This window comes from Diuraphis noxia, unplaced genomic scaffold, assembly GCF_037042655.1.
Source record: "Diuraphis noxia isolate RWA-SAM2 unplaced genomic scaffold, SU_Dnox_SAM2 contig0005, whole genome shotgun sequence".
Taxonomy (NCBI): Eukaryota; Metazoa; Arthropoda; class Insecta; order Hemiptera; family Aphididae; genus Diuraphis; species Diuraphis noxia.
The window spans coordinates 18,218,257-18,233,500 of record NW_028301715.1 but is presented as its reverse complement, the minus strand read 5'-3'; the positions used below and the strand labels follow the sequence as shown (position 1 = coordinate 18,233,500).

The window sequence follows — 15,244 nt, the reverse complement described above, 5'->3', positions numbered from 1 at the left end:
TACAAAGGTGTAATGGTTCATCTGAATATCTGTATTTTTTCAGATAGTTTTACAGTTTACTATTTTTACGAACTCTGAGTGTTAAAAAAAAAAATAAAAATGTTATATCATATTTATTTTAATAATAGACTAATTTATACACCTGGATATTTTTAACTTGAAAACTAAATAGTGATCATATTTCGATGAATTAATAAAAAAAAAAAAAATTATATACTATACACATTTTATGATTAATTTTTTTATATAAACTTTTAATTTATGAGCTCGATATTCGAGTTCAAATTACGTACGATAAAAATAATATGGAAGTTTCAACTTAAAATAATGGTTCGTTTGTCTAGACATTGGGTAACATATTGGTCGATGAGATAATGCATTTATAGGTCCAACAATTGTGATCGATGATGAGCTACAGAACATTTTATATTGCTTTTATAAATTGATAACCATTAAATATATAGATAACAGAGCCAGGATGTCGAAGAGAAAATAACCATACGTCGTTAACGTTATCCAATAGAATAACTTAAGAAAGTGATTGACGATTAGATTTCTTTTTATTGCAAACAGATTATTATCACACTCATTATAATACTCGAAATTTCGTATTTTATAATTATTGATATGATGACAATGACGACAATGAGATTAAATAGGTAAATAAATTTACAAAATAATAGTGATAATAATAAAATAAGGGGTAAAAAAAATACAAAACGATTTTTTTCCATTTTATGAACAAATCGTTCATTGAAATGTTGGTCTGATATTAATAAATATATAAAGTGACATAATTAGAAATATATCCAATAAAATGACACAAAAGACGAGTACCTAGTATTTTTTCTAAAATTGTTTGTAAAGTTTAAATGCTAGTTCACGAATTGTCATTATGGAGAAAAAATAAATGGTATCATTCAAAAGTCGTTAAATAATTATCGTAATTATCTAATGGTTGACACTTCCTAATTAAAATAGGCATATTTTATTATTATGCCACATGGAAAAATTATGATGTACATTTCTGAATATTTCATTTGTTAAATTACGCGTTCTCGCTCTACAAATAAATTAAAATAACAAAATAGTATGTAATTTATGTACACCTATACCAATCATGAAAAAAAATTATATCAAATGACGACGAGGATTTGGTTAAATTAAAGTGTTCAGTTTTTTTTTTTTCTATTTAATGGAATACTTCTGGAAGAAACTTTTAATCGCCGTCTTTCAATCACTGGTGAAGGTACAAAAGTACGAACTCAGAGTAATCTTCATGTTATATGATATTAAAAAAACTACGGATACGTGAATTGTATGTAATGGGGTGTGAACCGGTCGAAATAAAAATATCCAGTGTGTTTACGACTGGCATGTTAAAATGTTCACATAAAACGACACCGGGATCTTCTTCTACTATCAAAAGCGAAATAGTAAAAAAAAAAAAACGTGCAGGTTTTCGTCGTTAAAGACAGCATAAGATTGTGGCGAAAATTTTACAACTTTCTATCGTATTATTATTATATGCACCGCCATCATAATTATTATTCACTAGAAATAGTGAAAACTCACAACTATCCTGTAGGTGTAAAGCGAAAACAGTTTTTATCAATTTCGCGTTGTGATATTAAAAACGATTTCGGGCAAACGTTTATGATAGGAATTCAGGATTTTACATCCAAATTTGCATATTCATATTAAAAGCTTCGAAAATGCTTTTATTACTTCGCCCGTTAACAAATTCGATAATATTACGTTAACTTTAAAGCCTTAGAGGCATGTCATGTATTTTGAAGTGTTACTATATGTGTGTTTAATGTATATGCAATATATACAATATGAACAAACAATAAATATCCTTATATATAGAAATATAATGTGGAGTTATGCATATATATATATGTCAGCCATTTTCGACACTGATTACTTTTGCATAAATCCTTATCTTGATATGATTAAGTTTGGTTTAGTTAAATTAATACTGATTAAATATTAAATACGACATTTGAAAATTGCTTTATAGGTTATATATTTAAAAAAAAAATCATGTGAAAGAGTATATAACCATAAAATTTAAAATCTATTGAATTGTTTGTTTGGTTATCAATGATTAAATATTAAAAATTCGTCTATAATGGTATATAATTTAATAATAATGAAAATGTACTAAGTATTTTATCATTGCTTAGCTTATAGAATTGAATAAAACTTAATGTTCACTAAAAAATTATTTCGATTCAATTGTTTAATTTTAGATTAATATTTATCATGCTGTTTTTGTTATCAATACAATTCATATTTTTTCACATTAATTTATTCATAAAAATACAAATCGCAAAACTACATAATATAATATTGAAGTTATTATATTAATGCTTAAAGTGGTCATTGCTGCATGTGACATAAAGCCTTCCTTACGAATAGTTATTTTTTTCGAAAGACCTCAAAGGAATTTAAAGGGAAATTAAATTTACTCCCGGCCAAGAGTAAGCGCCTTATGCAGTATAGGACTTAATGCGTATAACCTAAGGGCGTATTATACTAAACTGAATATAATGGTATAATATATACTGCAGAGGACGAAACGAATCGACTATGCATTATGATAGCATTTTCGGCTTCTGTACGACGTTTTGTTTCCAATATATAATAATGACTTTGAGACGACCGTGGAGATTTGTTATTTATTTTGAACAAAAGCAATATGAATATGCTGTATTGATACTACGTTATGTCATATTATTAGAAAATATAATGATATATATACAACAAACAAAATTAAACACGCATAAAATATCAAAAGTATCAGTTGTACAGTATGTATTTATATCGATTACGAAAATGTAATAACAAATCAAAGCATCAGGGATGTACTAACGAAACAATGAATAATTTATTTAATCCCCCTTTAAAATTAAATCAATTTAAGTAGTATTATATTATCATTATTATTATGTTACGTTTTATATAAAATCTCAACTCAATGTATATTTTACGTGCTGTAGTTAAATATGTAGGTATATCTAAGTTTTTTAACATACAATTAACGAAACGATAATATGATATTAGGCATTTCGATCGTTATTTTTTTTTTAAATATTCATTATCAGATTTAGCCTAATTCTATTAACTATAATTTCATAACAAATTTAAATTACAAGATTCGTTACTGCTTTACTGTAATATTAGGTTATGTAGTAAATAGTTTACTTAAACTAAAAATAAATATTGACGAAGTAATTAATAATCAACTGATGATTTGCATCAGAGTAAATTAAATTGAAATGATCGAGTTAACTAATAATATTAAGGTTGATTTTCATAATTGTTTAAATGTCTTAACACACCCACTGTAATCTTCAACATCATCAAATCTTTTCTCCACTCTCGTAGTTTCACCGTTCAAATAGATGGCACAAACTCAGACGTCAAACAAATTATTGCAGGAGTACCACAAGGCTCAAAAATATCTCCAATAATTTTTAACTTTTACATATCAAATTTTCCTACAACAACGAACACGGAAGAACACTAGCCTTATATTCGGACAATAGTGTCATTTATTCTAGTTCCGATAAAATCGGAAATGTAATAGTAAATATCCAAACTCATCTTGATGTAATACAAATTTGGGCGCAAAAATGGAAAATCGTTCTCAATCCGACCAAAAGCACAGCAGTTATTTTCTCACTTCGTAGACCCACTAATTATAATTCATTAAAAATCAACGGACACAATATACCATGGTCACAAAACATTAAATATCTTGGAGTCATTCTAGACAAAAAACTTACCTGGAACCCACATATATCCTCTAAAGTGCAACAAGGATACTAACGTTTAAAAATTTTATACCCATTAATAAATCGGCAAACATCACTGAGCTGGAAGTGCTCATTACTACTTATACAAACAAATCATTCGTCCTCTATTACTATACGCTGTCCCTGTCTGGGGTCAATGTGCACCTACCCACATAAATAAAATCCAAGTTTTACAATCCAAAGTCCTCCGTGTGATTTCAAATGCCCCTTGGTTTGTGCGAAACGATGCCCTGCACACCGACTTCAATTTATCAACTATTAAGAACTACATTAAGGACCTATCGGCAAGATTCTTCTGTCATCTACGCAAAGCAAGCGGTCCACAGCATTACAGGTTAAATGTCAGCCCCATCAATCGAAGACTAAAACGTGGTCGTCACCATGATGTCCTAAAGTAGCTTATCTTCAACCTAGTTAATTATTACATTATATTATGTTAATACCTTTTTTATAAATAGCCAAAAAAAAAAAAAAAATTGTACTTTATATAACTAAGTTTAGATGATTTTGTCAGGAAAACTTTATAATTAATAATAATAAAAAAAAAAATAACTGTTTAAATAGTATTTAAAATATATATAATATATTTATAATTCACTTAATTATGAAACATTTTTAAAGTTAAAAATACACTTTTAAATTTTTTTATCTAATATTATAGGATAAATAGAATTATTTTTTGCCTTCAAGTAAAATTGTATGGAATGTTGATTGGAACGTTTGAAACAATATAATGATATGATATATTATTGAATTAATATTAACTACAAAAAACACGCAACCACTTGTTAATATTTATGTGTATTTGAATTGCCTAAACAAAACGCCGTTTTCAAAAATTGATTATTCATTTAAGGGGATTGGAAGCGGTGATTTTCTGTCTTTGTCTAACACACGTGGGACATACAATACGCCTCACAAAAATTAAGGTACTTCTAGTTGTTCGATTTTAAATATGCAAAGATATGTTAATTGATATACAAGTTTACTTTGCATCGGTCGAAGCACGTTTTCAATTGTAGCAATATTTTGATAAGAATAAATATTTTAAATTTTATAAATTTGTCCATTTTTTTTTATCAAATATACAAAAAAATATGCTTCGACCGATACGAAGTAAACTTATATACCAATTCAAAAATCTTTACTTATTTTAAATCGAGCAACTAGAAGTACTTTAATTTTTATCAGGCGTATTATATGTTTCACGTGTGTTAGACAAAGACAGAAAATCACCGCTTCCAATCCCCTTAATTTAGAATATTATATTACACAACTTTGAAATCAATATTGGTAACACGGTTTTTTTTTTTTTTTTTGATATTAATATATTGTCCTATACAAGCACATATAAATAATAGGAACCATTTATGAAAAATATTTAGCAAACTTATTCGTTATTATAGTATATTGGCATGTTTGAAGTAAAGTTAATTACCTATATACTGTTTTATATTTCTGATTATCGTTTAATTTCAGAATGAATTAACTGAAAATATTTGTCTTTTTAATTTAAAAAAATGTATTTTAAATTATGAAGTTTGATAGAATATACTTTTATTTACGAGTATATACTATCAATTTTATTAATTCATATGAGGGTAAAATACTTAAAATTCATTATTGAAAAAAAAATTATCGTTTTAGATCTAATAAATTAATGATTTGAAATGTTGATTCATTTATAGGTTATTAAATTTTTAAAGGAAATTAAGATTGTAACCTGTAAGTAGATTAACGTAAATTCAGACAGTATAATATACGAGTTTATATCACATATAGGTACAACAAAAACAATTATTTGAAATTAATTTTGAAAGTTATTTATATCGACTATAAAATTAAAAAATTTTAAAATGCCATTAGATTTAATAAATCAAATATATATTAAGCTGCAGTGCTATATAGGTAGTATGTATTACAATTTTAAAAAGCTAAATAGTTATATTGAATATAAATTGATCAATATCTATTTATATTATTATTCATTATTTATTTATTAACGTAATATGTAATGAAATATCAAAATGTAAATATAAATTAGACACATAATTACTAATGTATTGTAGCCAATTATGCAATTAAATTATTATATTATGACTTATATTTCACCAGAATTATTTTATGATCAGTACATCACCGTCGGAATATGTTGTTTTTATACAAGCAAAAATGTTTTATTATCTAGTCAAAGCAGATAATTTATAAAGTAAATGGTTTAAAAAATAATAACAATTTTATAATATAAATTAGGTAACTAACCAATAATTGTACATGTGTTTTATATAGAAATATAGAATACGTAGATTGTAGATGCTTACCAAATAATATATTGCACAATTTAGTATTTACTAATTATTCAGGTGTATTATTACTTTACAAAGTATCTACCTACAGTTAAGTATGGTCGAGAAAAATAGAACAGTTCACTATAAGTTTATTATATTTATATCAGAAAGTTAAATCCGAAAATTTGGGAAAGAACCGAATAACAGCAAGTGTCAACAAAAATTTAATTCTTGTTTCCTTTTTAACTAATTCGATTTGACATAATTAAGGCTCTTAGCATAAGGCGACGTTTCCGTGGATTCAGACAGTTTATAATCGTATTATTTCTGACAATTGAATCTCGGATTTCTTAGTTAACTGTATAATATAAGAACATGAGAAGATTTTAGTTCTTTGTTACAGTATTTAGACAATTTTTGATTTGATTTACAGCATACTATAAAATCTTTGATATTAATGTCCAAAAGTCGTTCTCTAATGTATTTGCACATTTATTTATAAAAATGTATACTTTATACTATTGGTGTAGATATTGGGTCCGAATATATATGTTACTAAATACTTTTATTAAGTGTTATTGCTATAAACGAATAGACATTCCTTTATTTATTAATTTTTTTATAAGAAATATACTACCAAGATCAATTTTTATTATTCGCAGTCTTTCTAAATGGAAAATGGAATTGTGTATAATATCTCGGTTGTAATTCAACGTTCAAACGCACTTTACCTATTCAAAATATTTTTTAGTGAAAATTCGTTCGAGCCATTTTTCAGGAATAAGTGCATCCACCCAAATCTACGAGTATGTCGTCTAGCACGTCGATCTCTGTTGTAGTCGATTATTTTTTCTTTACTTTTAATATCAACGATACGACTTAATTCATTGGACCCCCTTAAATAGTTTTCACGAAAACTGAATCATAAAACGTACCAGCAGATTGTACTGTAACAGTGTGTACCCGATCTATTCAAAATTTTTGAGAAGTCGTAAATTCTGGGAGAGGCAAAGGAAAAAAACTATATGGTATACATGCATCTGACTTTTGCCAGCAATTATCGTATGCCAATGAGATTTACTGCACGACATCGTGTCCAATTCGGTATTTTATTTTTTGACGACGGTAATCATGTCGAAAATCTATAGGCTATGTAATATTAATAAAATATCCGAGGTGGAAAATTTCTAGTTAAAACGTTATGTTTTTAAATCGATATTATAGAAAAATCTTTTTATCAGATGCTGTGAATCATTGTTTTGGAAAGATTATTTCGATAATGAATACATTACATTAATAAATTATTATAAATCAAACATATTTGAACGATTATTTTAATAGATTGTCTCAAATATGAAAATGCAAGAAAACAATTTACCAAATAACATAAAAAACCTTTTAGAATTCCTTATTGGAGCTCAAGTAGAAATGAACAACAAAGAAGGTAATACATTTTTTTTTTTAAAGAATTTTATAAACTAGTTCAATAAGATTATTAAAGAAAAATTATTTAACTAAAAAAATATATAAGCACACTATTTAAGCACGCTAATAAACTTATGTTGAAGTGAATTCATCAATAGTAATAATAATAATAATAAAAAAATTATAACTGTTGTTTGTAAGATAACAATAAGTTTGTTAAACTATTACCAATTACAATTTATATTAGGTAATTAATATTAATATAGGTATGTACAGAATGAAACATAATATGCTCAATGGTCATCCCCATTTTCCCTTTAATAATACTTTTATTCAAATTCTGTTTGATTATTCAAGAATTCCTAAAGAGTAAAAACCAGGAGTGTCTAATGACGATATACAAACTTTTATTTTTCAAATGAGAATTTCTTAATGTATTGAAAATTATTTAGCGGGTGATTGTTTTGGAAATGTTGATGCATCCAAAATTCTAACATTTAATTTCAGAGTTATTAAAATTTTAAAAAATAAGGATATTAATTTGTAAACATGGTTTTACAAAAAAATTAACCATATTTAATATATACTATATTCATTATACTTAAGTCATTTTTAAAAATTATTAATTTTGATACATATTACTTACATTTTCAAATAATTCAAGGACGATATCTACTTAACCCATTACCTTAAATATATTATCGTTAGTTTACCAAGTTTTACAACTCAAAATTTACAGTTCAAATTTTATAAAAATTCTCAAAAAGAAAAAAAACTGCTGCTGAATAATTAAAAGTGAAAAGGGAGATACCTATATTTGAAAAACAAAATTTTATATTCTTACAGGATCATCTTTAAAATATATAAAGACTATAAAAATAAAAAAATCGAAAATATGAACTTAAACTGTACTTATAAATTCCAAAAGTCGAGTTCATTTATATTTTAAGTATTAAATATTAAGTATACAAATAGGGTAAGCATGCTTAAAAATTCATTCTGTATATTTATTATAAATTAATTATGTATAATAATTAACGTGTGTTCATGAAAATAATTTATTGTGATTCACTTTTTGGGCGTTATTGAAAAGTTAAGCACTGCAGTCCGCAATAGGTACTTAACAACGAGCTTTTCTCGTAACTACTTGTGATTAAGCTTTTTAATCGTAGGTAAATATAATTCAAGTTTTAAACGATTAACGCAATCTTTATATGTTTTTCTAATACATTCACCATACTGGTGAATTCATAATAAAATATGCAATAAGTATACTTAATTACTAGGTATACCTACATAAATGTTAAATCATTGGAAAGTTAGAATCTTTATTTAAGATTGCATTGCAATTATTTAAGTGCAGTTTTTCATGTAACATGTGACTAATGACCACGCGTTTACCATAATACACATCACAAAATTTAAAAAAAAACGCTAAACATTATTTTTATTTTTAAATTTACTAACAGAAATTTCATAGAAATAAATACTTATTTATAATATGCATTGAAAAAAAATGATTTCACATTCAGTTGAGTTTTGAATGAATGATGAAAATTCATGGTTTAAAAAATACAGCTAATTATAATAGGTATACAAATTGTGGGTTTCACTCTTTTAGTAGAATATGAGTCGATAATACAAATTTAATTACGAACTCACTCCTCTTTAATACTTTTTGGAATATTATTTCACGTTATTAATACCATTTCTACATATTCCGAAATAGTACATTTAGTTGTATAATTTATTTAATTATTGAATTTAAACGAAACTAAAACTAATGTAAGGTTATGTTACTCAAACAATTTTACGCACCTGCATTATACTCAATTGAATTTTAAAATTATGATAAATAATAAACATTATTGACCCAGAACAAGTAGTTTGATTTAGCCTGAAATCATTTTTGGACATTACCATTTTTACATTTTGAATTTGGGCTACTGACTTTAAAAATTAACTAACAATTAACACACTGTTTATCTGTACCCGTGACAAATGAAACATGTTCAATGTTTATAGTTTAATGACGACAATCACCGTAATCATATTTCAGATAGGTACCGCAAACACGTATTTAAACGTATCAAACAAAAACCGTAAAATATGAAAAATATTTCTGTGTGGCATACATATATTATTATTTTTATAAACTCAATTATTATTTAATAATATAATCATTATTCTCCTCGTCGGTATTATATTACGCTGAGTGTCTCACTATGATTTATGTCTTAAAGCAATTGGGGTAGCAGATCGGATTGCATTAGTCCGCCATTTTAAATTATTGAAACTTTGTGGTATACCTACCACGACTATGTGTATAATATAATACATGCATCACTATACAGGGGTGGTACATTTATATTATTATCGTCTGATGATATAACGCCAATGACGCGTGTGAACAAAATTATGTTCATTAAATTAACGTTCGAAATATAAACTCTAAGCGTTTCGATATTGGTATTAGGATCTTTTAAGTTTTATTGATGTCGTCTCTACATTCACCGCTCATATTATTAAACGTTACACAAACTTTCTGTAATTAAATGTGCATAATATTCACCAAGTATGATAATATTCAGTATTGCCATATGTTAGTACCAAAACAATCAAATCATTGGAATACAAGTACTTAAGCTACCAAAACTAAGTAGGTAACCAACGTTTTAATACAATCATTATACATAGGTAATATTATAATCGTATATATTATTATTAATGTCAATTTGTCTATCATTCGTTTTGAGTTTAAATGTTTGATTATGAAAAAATATTCTTACCTTTAAATTTCTGTCCTCGAATTAAATTGTGTAGAACATTTATTCAGGATTTTTAAACTTCCCGTGCACGGTTCTCATACCTAAACAAAACAAATTGGTAAAAACATGGTAATATTATTATTAGTTTTATTGCATAGTATACTTTGAATTGGTCATACATATTCACTAGGTTCTAATTAGCTCACGCTGTGCATGGTGACAAACAAACCAACAAGATTAATTCGAATAATTTAAGAGAATGTGTTCACTAAGGTACCGCATCCGAAAGTTTTATAATTAACACACACACATACACATCGTATTCAACAATTAAGGCAAAATATATTTGACGGATTTATAATAAATTTGCAGTTTTGTCGAAAATCGTAAACGCGATACTTCTAGGGAGATTACTGACACGAAATATTCTTATTAAATAATTGCAAATATTATTAAGTCTTTTTTCGTACTTGTTACGTCATAAAATACACTCGCGGCGTAATAACAGTTAACTAAAACTAATTAAAATGGATAATATATTTTAACCGTAGATTTTAATACTTCTAGACAAAGACATTATGACGAGCGGTGGCGGTAAAACATTTCCAGTTAAGCTGTTTTGGACGACAAGCGTGCATATTTACAATAATTATTGTAAAGTTTAGCTTAAATATTTCCGGCACGGTGGTGCATTGCGCGGCTGTCATGGTGTGCAATGCAGCTGCTGGCCACCTAAAAAATACATTTTTATTTTTTTTCCCAATTATGGTTAGCGCTGCTGACGACTAAGGTTGGTTAGTTCATACACACACCACCAAGTGGCATGAATTTATCAATATTGAATAATTTTTTTTTTTTAAATCATTTTTTCTTCTAATTATTAGAAGAAAAAATTAAAAACCAAAACTATGCCTTACATCGATGCATCTAAAGTAGCGGTTCTCAACCAGTGTACCGCGAAAAATGTCTGATGTAATTATTCTAGTAACAAATATTGTGAACAGTACGTTATTCCATTACATTTGCGTTGAGTGTGCCGCGAAAACGTGTGATGTATAATTGTGTGCCGTGAACCAAAAAGCTTGGAAACCACTGATTTAAAGTAATATTTTCATTTGCCACCCTGTTCTGGAAAGACTTAAGACATAAATCTACACTAACCTTTCAATTTGGTAAGAATTATAAAATATAGACTAAGGACTAAAATATAATTGACTAGTATCGAAACAATAATTTCGTTGGATCACAAAATGTCTGATGTTGCGAGATCTTAACTGTTACTAGTGTGCATGATGGTTTTAATTTTAAGCCATGGGCGGGATCATATGGTATATGATATACCATAGATATACCGTATATCTAATCAATAGTTTAAAATTAAACCATAATTCGAGCAATAAAAAAATGGGTACTTGCCAGACATTTTGTAAGTTCTACTTTCAACCCCTCTCACTATGACAATGTCAGTATGCTATAATCATAATCCATGATATAGATGTGTATGCATACGCAAGTACCATGAGAATACGAGTCAATAAAAAGCAAACCCTCTTTTTAAATTATTTTCATGAATATTATTATTATTATTATTATTATTAATTAATAAGTATTAATATTTATCATTATTAACATTAATAACCGAGTTGGAAAAAAATTAACTGTGCTCTATACAATTATATTAACAATTTGTTAACCTGGCGGTTTATTTTTTCTGTAGTTATGCCAAAACTAATCTATGAAATTACAAAATAGACTCTCTATTTTACACTATATAATAATAATATGTAAAAGCAGTCAGCTAAACACACAAAAAGCCATAATTTATAATATGTATATAACATGATTTAAGCATTTTTAGTAGGTAAATACTATAATAGTACTCATTATTCAACAACAGAGGGCTAACAAAATAAGGTATCTGCCCTATTTATATTTATTGAACATTTCGAATCAAGTGTATCACATTATTCGTGTGTTCAGTTTTATGAATAAAACATGTAAAACTTTTTCATATTTTTGTCAAAAAACTTCAACTGATGATTAATCTTTTGTGTTAAACCGATGATGATTGTTTTTAATATACTAACAAAATTATAGTATCAGTATTAAAACAGAATACCGGATTAAAAATAACTTAAATGTATATGTATATCAGATACACAATTGTTATTTTTTGTACCATTTTAAAAAACATAAAGGTACGAATTTATTTCATACTGTAGTGTTTTTCTTTTTCGATTAAATAATAAAAACATTTAGTTACTTCCTTTGTAATTTATTTACTTTTATGAAACTTGTTTTATTTGTAATTGCTTAATATAATATTATTGTGAACAGTATTTTTGATAAATTAATCTATTATTGTAATAAGATTTTTTAATGGAAAAAATATATTATTGATTTGCTAATATTTAAATAACAATCAAAGCTGAACGTTTTATTATTTTTTAGAAATGTTATGATTTATTTATACCTTAGTAAAGTTCTGTTTTGCATGATAAATTTAAAATAATAACAATCATTTTAAATTATACAAAGGATTAAAACAGATATAAACTATTTTATATAAAGGTTTAATTTTAATACCTTAACATTAAATTTCATCTTCAACAATACAAACAATTTATGATAAAAATATTTTGATTATAAAGCTCTATTGTTCCAATATCATGATATTAAAATATTATACTTTAAATACCATGATCTGACTCAAATCACCAGCTTACGATTAAAAATATATATATTAAAAATATCCAGTGTCTACACGGTTTGAATAATGTTAATTTTTAAAATAAATTATTCATTAAAATGGAAATAATAATAATTACAATGCATTGTAATAATTCATTAATTATGTATCGCAAGCCGATTAAAGTTTAACAATGATTTATTCATTTTCAAGAAACTGACAATCAAAAACAAAACTGTAAAATGAATTTATAATTATCTTATGTATAATTTGTTTTCATACGTTGAAAGCGTGTACCTAAACAATTTGGTGCCTAAATAGCTAGGCTGTACTCTGTAAACCCATGTTTCCCTATCGCCGCGAATTTCAACTGATAAGCTCAATCCAAAAATATTAAAATAACAGACATTGTCAGATTATGCTAAAGACGCTCGTGGGACATTTGACCGGACGGAGAGAAAGTCGAAACTATAAAAACTTATTATAATATTCGTGGTCGAATCTGGAATATAACGAAGCAAAACGTTCAACGACATCGAACGATACGTGCATCGCTAAACAAGTTCTCCTGTGTACATATTATATTTGCAAATTCCTATTCGAATATTTCCATTGAAAATAAAATAAAATTACTATGGATTCTGCAGTTAACTAACACGGTTCTGCAGTACCTAGGTATTTGATTTCGTTAAATTAAGTGATTCAAACATTTATTCCAAAATATCCTCATAGGACAAACTATATTAACACGACGTGTACCTACTATGAGCACACAATTCGCATTTGTATAAACAAAATAAATATACAGCACTCGTGTGATACTTTCAACAAAATTAGTTTTGAAAATATCCCAATAGGCGTCATGCAGTGAAATAATGACTGCAAAAACGATGTAGGTAAATATAATATTATCATACCCGGACGTAATAATATACAGGGTGTCCCGTGAGGATTTACCCATTGCGATATCTCTCGAAATAATAGTGATATCGAAATTCTGGTTTGGTAATAAAACTCACAGGGATAAGAACTACAATTGTTTCATATTTTAATTTATTTTAATGTTTTGGTTAAAAAATATATTTAATTATTTCCAAAAAAATTAAAGATAGCCATTTTGTTCAGTTTGTTTTTCTGAAAATATTGACGTTTCAAAATTTTATTTTCATTAATTACCTGATTTTTAATATTTTTTTTAGTTTCGAGAAAAATTGCGAATTATTTAACACCGTAATGTTATCAAACATGTGACCCGCCGGGCCGCGCGCATTCCCATACGGCCGTCCGAGAATACCTTCCGTGTTCCTAATAGTTATAAATTATAATCATATTTTATTTCTTCAAAACTAGAAAAAATATTAAAAATCAGGAAGTTAATGAAAATAAAATTTTGAAACGTCAATATTTTCAGAAAAATAAGCTCTACAAAATGGCTATCTTTAATTTTTTTGGAAATAATTAAATAAAAAAATATATTTTTTAGCTTTTTAACCCAAATATTAAAATAAATAAAAAAATGAAATAATTGTAGTTCTTATCCCTGTGAATCTTACTATAAAACCAGAATCTCCATTATTTCGATAGATATCGCAATGGGTAAATCCTCGCGGGACACCCTGTATAAGTATCAACCAAATCCCGTTTCTAGACAAAAATGCTTATATTGTTTAAGGAAACTGTGTATTTATACAGTAGTACTCATCACGGATTCTTTTGGAAATATTATGCGGTTTTATATGCTTATCGATGTTATTCAAAATTTGTCGTTCCTAAATTTAATTCTAGTTCATGATAAAAACTATCGATGTTATTATTGTTCGCATGACGCAATTTTTTTTACTGTACATTTTAAGTAAAAAATCTTCAAAAATTTAGTTTTGTTTTGGAATATAATTCATATAATTACGTATTTCATATTTTAATAATTAGACGTTCTTTAATTTCTGCCAAGATAGTGATTTGAAGTAAATTACACAATAAGCATTTAGAATATTTAGATCATTTGATATAATTTTTGTGTTTAAAAAATAAATAAAAACAATATTAACAATAATAATAAATATATTTTATCTCATAAAGATTGAATTAAGTTATTAATTTGTTATTAACAATAAAAATATTGCGTTTATAGAGTACCTATTCATTAATTAATAATTAATAATCAATAAAAATTATTTCTAATTATAATGAGTTAAATTTAAATTTATATAATATATAACATCTTAATTACTTAAAACAAGCTAAAAA

At 26.3% G+C, this 15,244-nt stretch overlaps 1 protein-coding gene across 2 annotated transcripts in view; it reads right to left on the bottom strand.

The window, feature by feature from the left end:
- The window catches only part of LOC107162947 (somatostatin receptor type 5-like), a 220,315-nt gene that overhangs the window by 159,614 nt on the left and 45,457 nt on the right, over positions 1–15,244 (bottom strand). Inside the window, exons 1-2 of one of the 2 annotated variants that reach the window (XM_089228641.1) lie at positions 11,725–11,852; positions 10,330–10,409 (exon numbers count right to left, since the gene is read on the bottom strand). The gene's annotated coding sequence lies outside the window, so the exon portion shown is untranslated. Of the gene's footprint in view, positions 1–10,329; positions 10,410–11,724; positions 11,853–15,244 lie in introns of those variants that run through there. The other variant, XM_089228640.1, reaches the window with a different exon arrangement.